This window comes from Schistocerca serialis, chromosome 2 (assembly GCF_023864345.2).
Source record: "Schistocerca serialis cubense isolate TAMUIC-IGC-003099 chromosome 2, iqSchSeri2.2, whole genome shotgun sequence".
Lineage (NCBI taxonomy): Eukaryota > Metazoa > Arthropoda > Insecta > Orthoptera > Acrididae > Schistocerca > Schistocerca serialis.
Window position 1 is genome coordinate 371164945 of NC_064639.1, and position 13697 is coordinate 371178641.

Genomic DNA, 13697 nt, shown 5'->3' on the forward strand with positions numbered 1-13697 from the left:
GCGATGGAGGAAGAAGTGAACCTGACTCCCGAAGGTTCAAATGGTTCAAATGGCTCTGAGCACTATGGGACTCAACTGCCGAGGTCATTAGTCCCCTAGAACTTAGAACTAGTTAAACCTAACTAACCTAAGGACATCACAAACATCCATGCCCGAGGCAGGATTCGAACCTGCGACCGTAGCGGTCTTGCGGTTCCAGACTGCAGCGCCTTTAACCGCACGGCCACTTCGGCCGGCTACTCCCGAAGGCGCAGCTCCAGACGATGAAACACATTTTTATCCCGATGGCATTGATGAGGATATCTAGCAGCATATTCACGAGTGGCAACAACAGCCCGGTTATCAGATGTACGAAGTACCAGAAGCATATCCCTATATTCATCTGTGGACGTCATATGTCTGCCACACTGGTTTAGAGGTTTGCAATGAGAGAATTCGGTACATGTACGCTTGTACCTTGGAGTCAGACATCGGTGCAAAATATAACTTACTATTTATATTTTACTTGAAAGAATGTTAAATCTTGTTAAATAGAGAGAATATTTTATAATTGTGATGACATCTATTGACAGTAAATACACTACTGGCCATTAAAATTGCTACACCACGAAGATGAGGTGCTACAGACGCGAAATTTAACAGACAGAAAGAAGATGCTGCGATATTCAAATGATTAGCTTTTCAGAGCATTCACACAAGGTTGGCGCCGGTGGCGACACCTACAACGTGCTGACATGAGGAAAGTTTCTAACCGATTTCTCATACACAAACAGCAGCTGACCGGTGTAGCCAGGTGAAACGTTGTTGTGATGCCTCGTGTAAGGAGGAGAAATGCGTGAAAATGTAATCACATGTCAATTCTAGTATAATATATTTGTCCAATGAATACCCGTTTATCATCTGCATTTCTTCTTGGTGTAGCAATTTTAATAGCCGGTAGTGTAGTAACTTTTATAAGTGAAGTTAGTAACATGAAATTTACCTTTTGTAGTTCCTGTATCGAAGTTGTAGAAGAAGTCATTGAGCGGTAAATATATTTTTTGTTTTCTGGTATACCAGCTAGCTTTTAAAGAGCAGGGTAAAACTTTGCTAAGAAATTTTTTTTTTTTTTTTTTTTTGTTGGTGTCCAGAAGTGGGGTCGACTAACGATGAAATATAGTATATCTGAGACTCTGGAAATCTAAGTAATAAATAATTTTGCGAAAACCATCCCGTTTTTATTTTTCAATAATTCAAATTATTATTTAGAAAAACTGTTTCGTACATTTGCAAGTTTCTTGGCAGACATCTTCTGCAAAGAAAACACATCGGAATTTCCTAACTTACGGCGAAAATCAGTTATCGTTTACAAAGTTTAGTCCTGTTTAGAAATTAGAATGCTAATCAGCAGAGGAAATCATCGTGGAAAATAATAATATCATAGTAATTGCGATGCACGATAAGCCATAACACACGGGGAATAATTACAATATTAAGAAATAGAACTCACTAGAACTAAAATGTCTGACAAGACAGGATCTGATAGTTCGAGAGTAAGCTTGGCTTTAACACTCAGACAAGCAGCGTTACGTGATCGCTGTAGTTAATGCAAAATATATCTTTCCTTAGACATAAATAATTAATTATTTCTACCGGGTGACGGGAGGCGTTATTTTACACCGCCGCCAGACTGGTATTTTAAAATTATATTTATAATTGAAATTTTAAAATAACATGTCCTAGTATAGACGATTACAAATCCTTTTCGGGTTTACATGTCTTTAGTCACTTACACATACGAGCTTTCATTGACTGCTCATTCCTGCAATGTGTGTCCTCGTATTAACTTGGCGGTTTCGTTATCAGGATGGGCTCACCCATTTGGCAGAGGGGAAACCAGGAAATACAAAACCATATATAAGAGAGAAATATTTTATTATGGATTCCATCTTGGTGAAAAAATTGTATAATCCAATAATTTACTTAGTTATTTCAAAGAAAATCAACAGGTTGCCTAGTACGGTAGTTATAATAGTTAGATAATATTTAGGAAGCATAAGTGTTATATACAACGTTATGCTTTCTCAACAAATTTAAACATTTTCCTGTCGCTGTATGATACAACATTCTTAGTTTGGTTAATGCTGTAAATGCGAGTGAGTTAAATAATTCAAGTATTTTGTATCTTATAAATGAATCACATACACTTCACATTAGCATAATCGAATTGTTATTGCAAAAAAGAAAATCTTCATAGTTAATATTTCATTACGATAGAACTGTATACGAGGTTAAATATGAGGGTGGGTCAAATGAAAACCTTAAATTTTTAATAACAAATCGAAATTTCTCGCCGTTATCCTGTAAGTTGGTTAGCGTGCTACAAACAGTGTGCAGAATGGCCTGTAGGTGGCAGCATAGTGCAGATGCACACATACCGTCGCAGTATCAGTATAAAGATGGCCAACCCACTTGCGACTTGCAACAGGGAAGAACAGCGTTCCATTATTCGATTTTTGCACAGTGGAAGTGTGAAACCTATTGAAATTCATCGACGAATGAAGGTTCAGTACAGTGATGCATGTTTGTCACAGCAGCAAGTCTACGAATGGAGTAGGAAGTTCGCAAATGGTGTGACTTCAGTGGAAGATGCTCCTCATCCAGGTCAGGCACAACGAGTTGTTATTCCACAGAACATTGCAGCAGTTGAAACCATAGTGAAGGAAAACTGCCGGGTGACACTGAACGACATTGCAGCATGTTTACAGATTAGTCATGGGTCAGCACACTACATTGTGCCTGATGTGCTCCAGTTTCACAAAGTGTCTGCAAGATGGGTGCCACAGCAGCTGACTCCTGAAATGAGAGAACGACGTGTTGATGCTTGTGAAGAACTTCTTTGGTGCTTTGAACGAGGAGGTGATGGCTTCCTTGCGAGAATCGTTACTGGGGACGAAACTTGGGTTTACTTCCACCAACCGGAAACGAAGAGAGCGAGCAAGGAATGACGCCATTCCTCATCACCAAATCCAAAGAAGTTTCGAACAGAACCATCAGCAGGGAAGGTTATGCTGACACTCTTTTGGGACGAAAAAATACGTCATTTTAGAACATTACATGCCTAGAGGGACCAGTGTCACCAGTACATCATACACAGATCTGAAAAATCATCTGCAGCCTGCAATCAAATCAAAGCGAGGTGGATTGCTGTCAGCAGGTGTCCTTTTGCAACATGACAATGCAATGCCTCACATTGCCCGTACAACAGTTGCAACAATCACAGACCTGCATTTTGAGTGTCTTGGTCATCCACCATACTCTCCAGACCTTGCCCCAAGTCATTTCCATATGTTTGGACCACTCAAAGACGCAATGGGAGGAAAGAAGTTCCATTCTGATGAAGAGGTTGCGCGGGCGGCCAAAAGAATTTTTTTCTAAAGGAATTTATGCACTTTGTAAGCGCTGGAGGACTTGCATTGAATGTGAGGGAGATTATGTTGAAAAGTGATACAGCTTTGTACCACTTCTGCACCATAAATAATATTTAAAAAATATTTAAGGTTTTCATTTGACTCACCCTCGTACATTTTTGCACTCGCGAATATCTCGGTTAAATCTGAAGATAACTTAGGTAAATTTCTAAAGTATTTCGATTTAGTACTGTTAAATAGTAATATCTGTGACAGTTTATTACGTCTCAAGAAAGAAAATTTAAATATTTCAGGTATTTTATACAATGCAAAAACATTATTAGAATCGGTCTCATTGTTATACAAGATATTTGTAACAGAAAATATTTTTTGTCAAATAAATGCGTTCGTTAATTTTACTGCGTATGTACTGCATATTTTGCGTTAGGTGTTAGTTTATTTTAAAGACCGCTTTTTAGTTAGATGTGGTTTGATTTTTAGAATGACTATATAACGCAAAGCATACTAGATGTCTTCGTGGCGTTGGTTGATTGTAGGATGTTGATTGCAGTGCTGATACAAAGGTTATGAAGCGTAGAATCGTCGTCCGGGGGCCTACATATAAAGTTACTAAAGATGGATTTGCACCCCGGATGCTGGATAGGTGGTGATAAATCGGCTGCAATCAACTCTCGGCCCCTGGCTGCAACCTTCCTTCCTTACCGTCGGAATGGACTGGAACTCTTGCACTGCTCTGCATCGCGGCCCAGTAAGAAGGGATGGCAGCTAGGTGGCGATGTACATGAAATAGGTGGGGTACATATTATAAAAACTGTATTTTCAGATGTTAGTGTCCTGTAAGGTAAGTCAGGTGGTTAAACAAATCCGGAGTCCTGAACGTTGTCATCCTGGCGGTGCATTTTAAGTTACGCGGGGCGCGACAGACTGCCGTTAACGCACGGAGCTGCAATATAAGTGGTTCGGCGAATATTGGTTTGCTCCGCGCGTCGCTGCGGTAATTTGTCAACAGTGGTTCTCTCGACGCAGACTGCGGCTGATACGTGAATGTTCATGCCGAAGCAAAAACGTCGACTCAGTGTTTCGAGGCACTTACGGAACACAGTCTTTCACAAGTAGATCGATATTGCAGTTCCGGTACAGATTCTGTCCAATGAACGTACATGTCTTCGGTTCGTCACACTAACGTACATGGTTCATAGATCAATATCTAATTTTCACAGTCCTTGCTCACTGAAACAAGCACTTCATACAGTTTACACCTAGCAATGTACGGAGAAATGTCACCACACAAAGCGAAGCGTGATTACACTGTTCACAATTCCTAAACTTTTATAACACAATACACGGTTAGTTGTTATAAACTTTGCCTTACTGTGAAGTTCTCATGGAATCACGTTTGTCAATAGGAAAATACGTCAACATGCTTTATGGTGGAAGACTCTATTGACGCATTCATCGTGAATTGTCCCACGTAAGTTCCACTGAAAGTTTAGTTAACACAGTCCACGTGAAAGTCCCTTGCTGCGCACAAAATTTACCCACACGATGGAGGTCTCATAGTTAAGTTTCACAGTAACAAATGCTGATCATTAGACCATCATTACTGTCCAGAACGAATACGAATTTCACACAAGAGGTTTACAAAATTCAGTCATTTGAGGATTACACTCATTTACATATTTAAGTGAGAAAACATAACTTTACTCACACAAATGAAGTTTCCCTTGCTCAGCCAAGAGAAAAAAAACCCTCGTGGCTTTATACCTACTGGCGGAAAGCAAAAATAAAAAAGGAAAAGCCAATTAACCATCACATACACATGTGAAGTATGTATATTCTAGTAAGTAAAAAAAAAGAAAGTCATTTCCTTTGATTCTCCGTAGAGACTTTCTTACGCTAAGACAAATATAAAACATACTTAGAACTATACATCAGCCACAAACTGAGAATCAACTTTTAAATGACTATAGAAAATGAAAACGTTTCATAGAACCATCAAAACTCTTTAAGTACTAATAATTGATTTTAAAAGTAAAGCAAAAGATCTACGTATTTCTTTTTTTAACTTCTAAGTTTATCTTTATGAAAAACAAAGTAATGCCTACGCAAATCTTGTCAAGAAATTGAATAAGATGACTTGGCTTGTTAAATGATTAACCGCTTCCCTAAGTAGTGCATATTTCACTCTATTCAAAAAATACAAACTTAAAATCTAAGTACTGAAAAACAGAATACATTAGTAACACACAGGTCGTTAGCTACGTACACTACATGCACATCATAAAAATGAATCACATTTCAGTAATAAAGTTCACTTCACGATGTGCAGGAAGTGTTTGTTTTTCTATGTTCACTTTATCAAATGGCTCTGAGCACTATAGGACTTAACTGCTGTGGTCATCAGTCTCCTAGAACTTAGAACTACTTAAACCTAACTAACCTAAGGACAGCACACACATCCATGCCCGAGGCAGGATTCGAACCTGCGACCGTAGCGGTCGCGTACACTTTATCATTCATAGTACTTTCTCACGTCTATGTGGTTATAGAACCCTTTAACTTTATTTGTAAATGGCACTTTTAACAAATAGCTACCTTCGTGAGGCATGTCACTTATTATATAGGGTCCAATAAAAAGTCTTTGCCACATTTTATTCAATCTTTTAATACGTGACACCTTACGGTGTTTTTTTACTAATTCCTTCTCACCAATTTGACTCTAACATTTGACGAATTTCCGCCTTTACAGCCTTCTTTTTAGTCCATGGTACGGCGTACGATGTTCTGCAAAATGTCTGATGTGGGGCAACTTCCATGTCATACTCAATGTTTTTTATTACGTCGGGTTTCTCCGCAAAAACATTAGCATACTCCTGAATGAGATTCGCCAACTGTTCCTTCTGTATGTTTTCCAGATAGGATGATTCTGATACGTTTGCTTTGATAGTGGCAAGATTACTGCGTATGGCTGCTTCTGAATCATTCGAGTACAGGAATTGTCTTCTCAAACTGTTCCGCAATATGTAGTATGCGTGGACCTACTAATTTTACAACAAAGTCACGACAGTATCTTTCGTGCACGCTCTGAGTTTTGATGAGCTGCAGTGCAATTGTTTTACCATTATTTGTAACTACACATTTTCCCGCCCGTAGGTCGGTCATTGCGTCCCTACCGCGCAGAAAATCCCAGCCAAGAACGCAGGAAACCAACAAATGTTTTATGAGTAAGAAGTGGCGTTGTATGTGCTCGTCTTCTACTATCAAATCGGTCTGCACCTGTTGCTTCACACACTGTGTAGATGCGCCTAATGCCCCCGTAACGCGGCAGTATTGCACAGGCAGAACGGAAGTCTCCTTATGCGATTTACTTCGTTGTAGAATGCGTAATTCACGACACTGGTTGTTGCTCCTGTGTCTATTATAGCTTCCACACTGATACCATTTATTGAAACTTTCGTTGCAATTTGCACAGCATAATCTTCCGTATGTTTGCATGCGTTCGGCTCTTGTAAAAGTTCTTCCCTGATGTCCACATCGTCGTCGTACCTCAATGTGTTCAGGTCAGATTTGAAATTTCCTCCACTTTGGAATACGACTGCACCAGGAAGGCTGTTTCGAACGGTCGGTTCTAGTTTAACTGTTGTGGATTGGTATCCTGCTCTACAACTTCGTATCGCGATTCGCTGTAGGGCAGCTGTTGTCACGGTTATTGCAACTATTCGGGTTCGTAATGACAGGCATGGGTTGCATCATGTTTTGTGTTGGATTCCCAAACCATAAAATTGGCTGCTGGTTAGGCCAACCATTTCCATTATTAGGAATTCGCTAACTACGTTTGTTCCTGTCATCTGCCCCTTGCTGGAGCGATACATAACTGCTATTATTCCAGGAATTTTCCGATAGTTTTTCCATGGCGTTTTCCTATTGTGGCTGGAATCATTGGAACCATTTCCGTTACCATTCTTCCGTTTTCTACTGGAACCATTTGCCGGATTACCCTTGTTATGATTCCAATTATTATTTCCGTAACTCGTGTTTGGTTCATTTGCTGAGTGGTTATTTTGATTATGGGCAGCCTTGTTCACTTTTGGGTGAAGAAAAGTATATAATGGAATTATTATCTTTTATTTTTCCAAATAAACTTGCTTCCTTCAAAACCTTGTCTGCGATTGTAAACATCATTTCAGGAAAAAAGCACCATGTCATTAACAATGACTAATGTGATAATGAGGATGAACAAGTGCAGGTCATTTAATTTTTTAAAGCAATCTATTCTCTCTCTCTCTCTCTCTCTCTCTCTCTCTCTCTCTCTCTCTCCCTCTATATATATATATATATATATATATATATATATATATATATATATATATATATATGGTGGTCCATTGATATTGACAGGGCCAAATATCTCACGAAATAAGCATCAAACGAAAAAACTACAAAGAAAGAAACTCGTCTAGCTTGAAGGGGGAAACCAGATTGCGCTATGGCTGGCCCGCTAGATGGCACTGCCATGGGTCAAACGGATATCAACTGCGTTTTTTAAAATAGGAACCCCCATTTTTTATTACATATTCGTGTAGTACGTAAGGAAATATAAATGTTTCAGTTGGACCACTTTTTTCGCTTTGTGATAGATGGCGCTGTAATGGTCACAAACGTGCAAGTACGTGGTATCACGTAACATTCCGCCAGTGCGGACGGTATTTGCTTCGTGATACATTACCCGTGTTAAAATGGACCGTTTACCAGTTGTGGAAAAAGTCGACATCGTGTTGCTGTATGGCTAATGTGATCAAAATACCCTACGGGCATGTGCTATGTATGACGCTCGGTATCCTGGTCGACATCATACAAGTGTCCGGACCGTCTGCCGGATAGTTACGTTATTTAAGGAAACAAGAAGTGTTCAGCCACATGTGAAGCGTCAACCACGACCTGCAACAAATGATGATGCCCAAGTAGGTGTTTTAGCTGCTGTCGCGACTAATCCGCACATCAGTAGCAGACAAATTGCGCGAGAATCGGGAATCTCAAAAACGTCGGTGTTGAGAATGCTACATCAACATCAGTTGCACCCGTACTATATTTCTATGCACCAGGAATTGCATGGCGACTACTCTGAACGTCGTGTACAGTTCTGCCACCGGGCACAAGAGAAATTACGGGACGATGGCAGATTTTTTGCACGCGTTCTATTTAGCGACGAAGCGTTATTCGCCAACAGGGGCAACGTAAACCGGCATAATATGCACTATTCGGCAACGGAAAATCCAAGATGGCTGCGACAAGTAGAACATCAGCGTCTTTGGGGGGTTAATGTTTGGTGTGGCATTATGGGAGGAAGGATAATTGGCCCCGATTTTATCGATGGCAATCTAAATGGTGCAATGTATGCTGATTTCCTACGTAATGTTCTACCGATGTTACTACAAGATGTTTCACTGCATGACAGAATGGCGACGTACTTCCAACATGATGGATGTCCGGCACATAGCTCACGTGCGACTGAAGCGGTATTGAATAGCATATTTCATGACAGGTGGATTGGTCGTCGAAGCACCATACCGTGGCCCGCACTTTCACCGGATCTGACGTCCCCGGATTTCTTTCTGTGGGGAAAGTTGAAGGATATATGCTATCGTGATCCACCGACAACGCCTGACAACATGCGTCTGCGCATTGTCAATGCATGTGCGAACATTAGGACAGGCGAACAACTCGCTGTTGAGAGGAATGTCGTTACACGTATTGCCATATGCTTTGAGGTTGACGGACTTCATTTTGAGCATTTATTGTATTAATGTGGTATTTACAGTTAATCACGCTGTAACAGCATGCTTTCTCAGAGATGATAAGGTCACAAAGGTACATGTATCACATTGGAACAACCGAAATAAAATGTTCAAACGTACCTAAGTTCTGTATTTTAATTTAGAAAACCTATCTGTTACCAACTGTTCGTCTAAAATTGTGAGGCATATGTTTGTGACTATTACAGGGCCATCTATCACAAAGTGAAAAAAGTGGTCCAAGTAAAAATTCATATTTCTTTGCGTACTACACGAATATGTAATAAAAAATTGGGGTTCCTATTTTGTAAAAAAAAGACGCAATTGATATCCGTTTGACCTATGGCAGCGCCATCTAGCGGGCCAACCATAGCGCCATCTGGTTTCCCCCTTCAAGCTAGACAAGTTTCGTTCTTTGTAGTTTTTCGTTTGACTCTTATTTTGTAAGATATTTGGCCCGGTCACGATCAATAGAGAGAGAGAGAGAGAATAGATTGCTTTAAAAAATTAAATGACCTGCACTGGTTCATCCTCATTATCACATTAGTCATTGTTAATGGCATGGTGCTTTTTTACCTGAGATGATGTTTACAATCACAGACAAGGTTTTGAAGGAAGCAAGTTTATTTGGAAAAATAAAAGATAATAAATCCATTATATACTTTTCTTATGCTTCTGGCCTTATAGTTCTGTTTTGCTCAACTACTGCAATAGAATCCAATAGACGATGCTGACTCTTTAAAACTTAACAGTAAAAGGGTACCCCCCCCCCCCCCCCACACACACACACACATACACACACACACTTTAAATCGCAACCACTTCATTTACAGCCAGTTTATATCCTTTCCACCAATATTTTTTTCTGTTTTGCTACAGATTTTTCAAATGAATGAACATATAAGCTTCATATTGGACCAAAGCCATAGAAATACCTTTCTTTTAGCAAGTTTATACTGCTTTCATTGAGTCTACAATTGAAGAAATATATCTTCGCTGGTGTGTTTTCCTTTCAACTAACCCAAAATCCAGATCATTAGGAAGGGATGAGTGCTCTGATTCAAGAAATTTGCGATCAGTAATTTTGGTCTTAACATTTGAGTAGTAAACATGCTTCAGTACACTTGGAGTTATTTTAAGAATTCTAGTTTGTCCTTCACAGCAATATAAGTACATCTACATCCAAACGGATACTCTGCAAATCACATTCAAGTGCCTGGCAGAGGGTTCATCGAACCACCTTCATAATTCTCTATTATTCCAACTGAGAATAGAGCGTCTAGGAATGAAAACCTATATCTTTCCGTACGATTTCTGATTTCCCTTATTTTATCGTGGTGATCGTTCCTCCCTATGTAGATCGGTGTCAACAAAATATTTTCGCATTCAGAGGAGAAAGTTGGTGATTGGAATTTCGTGAAAAGATTCCGTCTTGAAAAACGCCTTTATTTTAAAGATTTCCAGCCCAAATCCTGTATCATTTCTGTGGCACTCTCTCCCATATTTCGCGATAATACAAAACGTGCTGCGTTTCTTTGAACTTTTTCGATGTACTCCGTCAGTCCTATCTGGTGAGGATCCCTCACCGCGCAGCAGTATTCTAAAAGAGGACGGACAAGCGTAGTGCAGGCAGTCTACTTAGTAGGTCTGTTGCATTTTCTAATTCTCCTGGCAATGAAACGCAGTCTTTGGTTAGCCTTCCCCACAATATTTTCTATGTGTTCATTCCGATTTAAGTTAATCGTAATTGTAATACATAGGTATTTAGTTGAATTTACGGGTTTTAGATTAGACTGATTTATCGTGTAACCGAAGTTTAACGAGTTCCTTTTAGCACTCTTGTGGATGACCTCACACTTTTCGTTATTTGGGGTCAACTGCCACTTTTCGCACCAATCAGATATCTTTTCAAAATCGTTTTGAAGTTTGTTTTGATCTTCTGATGACTTTATTAGTCGATAAACGACGGTGTCATCTGCAAACAACCGAAGACGGCTGCTCGTATTGCCTTCAAAATCGTTTATATAGATAAGGAACAGCAAAGGGCCTATAACACAACAATATCATCGTTCGTAGCATCTGATTCAAGTTTTTTTTTTATTTTTTTCTACAGAAGAAGGAAATTCTTGCAGCCTCATTTCACTTTCACTATCATCTATATCAATATATGACCACTGTTGCACTGAATGAGTAACAACCAAAATTGTACACCCGCAAATTTCCCTTGTAGTGTGCTACAGATGTTGTCAATTTCAGAAATGGTAAGGCCTTTTGAACATCGAAAATCATAATGTAATATGTTTCAGCAGCAAAATTTATATATTTTTTCAAACTCTGCTGAGCCTCCTGCACAGTTCTCCAGTGGATATCTTCCTGTGTTTCATATTCCTTTCTTTTCCTGTCTCTTTTTCTAGGTTGAGAAAGTGTTGAATTTTGTCACAGTTTTAACACTTATCACGTATAGAGGTGCTTAAAATGAAGATCGATGTTGGAGCTGAAGACACTGTAGTAGCAGTTTTTCTGTTTCATTTCACCATTCATCATAAAGATTGTGCTTGTTTTTAATGTTCAACTCAGAATTAAAATATTTCATATCCGCCTTCTTCCTCCTAGAGTAGCAGTTCCTGCAATGTGGAAATGATGCATTGTACTCAGCTACACTGGACTCATCAGTTTTGTTTTTAGGGAAATTATCATCAAAGACAGCATGTATTTCGTTGTTAATTTCATATCAATATACATGCCCATCACTAATACGAAATAGGTTCATCAAATATTTCTTACACATTGTCATGATTATGATGGCGTGATACACACAAGTTATTTCCCACAACAACAGTTCATGATGTAGTAAATGCCAATAAATGATGATTTCATAAACAGTGTTATAATAAGGTATCTAAACAAGTTCGTTTCTGTACATGATGTACATCGTACACTGTAAAAAAATCAGTTCATTCTGAGACTTGGTTATGTAAAGCTCAGTGTACCAGTTATTGTCGATGAAAGTTACATAGCATCAAAAGTTTGCAAATTATTTATGAAAGGCTTGAATATTGATTCTATCTGTTAAGAACAGACTTGTTGAAATGTGTTGCAAGTAACATGCTAGTTGCTGTTGATACTTTGTCGTAATGGTCAAAAGAGTGAAACATTTTTCCAAACGCAGTTTTCAATTGATTGGAGTGTGAGTGGAGGATAAAGAATCATTTCAAGATAAATTTCAGGAATATTACTTAACCTAAAAGTGATCTCTGTTTGTTTGTTAACTACATGTGAAGTGAGAGAAACTACACTAGAGTCCAAAATTAAAGCAACAAACGAAAATTTTGCATGGTTCCGTTTATTTTGCCAAAGAAAGAGAATAAACAGGTGATAGCAAAGTAGAAACAATGTAAAGAATACAGAACGTAAACAACTGCAATATGCATAACAGTAGACGAAAATGTCTTCGTTTTTTTTTCAACTTAACAGATTTGCACACACATTCCGAAAACTCATTAATGTGCTCACTATGGAGTGTGACCACCTCTGGCAGCTATACAGGCCTGACAACGATGGAGCATGCTGTGAATAACGTAATCAGTGTCACGTTGAGACAATAACGCCCATTCTTCCTGCGGATCTGCTCGCAAGTGTTGGAGACTAGTTAGTGGATGTTGACGGGATGCAACCCATCTCCCTAGTGCATCCCAGACCTGCTCTGTGGGATTCAAATCGAAAGAACAAGCCACGCCATGTGTGCAGTATCTTGCGCGTCCAAGAAAACATCAACGAAATAGTGCGCTTAAAATTAGTTTTGACTTTTGACGTTTGGCTGACTGGAGGGGGACGTGACGCTGTTGCCCAGGTAACACCAATAGCGGGCCAGTTTTCCCTACCACGCGCCCAGCGGATCGGCTGGTAACGCACTCCTGTTGCCGCACCATGAATAAACAGCACGCATTAGATGTTTAACGTTCGTCAGCTCTTGTTGTAACGTCGTATTGCACGTTACCACACTGATGTGACGTGCAAAGCACCAAAAATGCAATGACGGAAAGCGGGAAATTTCTGGTACAAATAAATGTTCTACGGGAAAAAGGCGAATCTAGCATGTTAACGCGAAGGTAACGGAACTTTTAGTGCTGTTCAAGCCAAAACTTCGCACAACCGGATCGATAAACTGGTTAACGGTAAAGGGAATAGTTTAATCAGGCTTCCTCCTTATCACGCCCACTTAAATCCGACAGCGTATATGGGTCTAAGTGAGAAGTAATGTGGCGAAAAGCAGCAAGAAGTGTACGCTCAGTGAGGCTCAAATGCTTATAATAGAAGCCACTGAAAATGCTCCACAACAGGACTGGCCTTGATTTGTCAGCCTTACCGAGAAGGCAGTTGAGGAGACATTGATTCATGAAGGACTACGAAGTGCATTCAAGTTCTAAGGCCTCCGATTTTTTTTCTAATTAACCACTCACCCGAAATCGATGAAACTAGCGTTACTTCTCGACGT